Genomic DNA, 412 nt, shown 5'->3' with positions numbered 1-412 from the left:
CTTGTAAACTTTGGTTTCAGTTCAAATTTCCAATACCCATTTGGTGTAAACATGTTTATGATTTGGTTTTTATGTTTTAGTCTTGAGAATTGGAGTTTGAGGAGTTATAGCATTGTTTATGATTTAGATTTTAAATTTTAGTCTTGATAATTGGAGCCTGAAGATTTATAGTATTGGAAGAACTTGTATAACTTAACTAGAAAGCTGCAAATTTTGATGTGTTAATTTTGAGGTAAAAGATTGGTCAACTAGCTTAATTGTATACCAAAAATGTACTTAGTGGGATCTTGATCTCTATCCCTGCAAAAATTGAATCTTGATTTTCTAGTACTAGTGTTACCAATGCTTTTTCATTTCTTTTTTTTGGATTCGGTTTAGGTTCATATTTGATGTAGTTCTTTTTGTTGTTGTT

The sequence above is a fragment of the Fragaria vesca genome, linkage group LG6 (assembly GCF_000184155.1).
Source record: "Fragaria vesca subsp. vesca linkage group LG6, FraVesHawaii_1.0, whole genome shotgun sequence".
Taxonomy (NCBI): domain Eukaryota; kingdom Viridiplantae; phylum Streptophyta; class Magnoliopsida; order Rosales; family Rosaceae; genus Fragaria; species Fragaria vesca.
Note: the sequence above shows the minus strand (reverse complement) of the source record.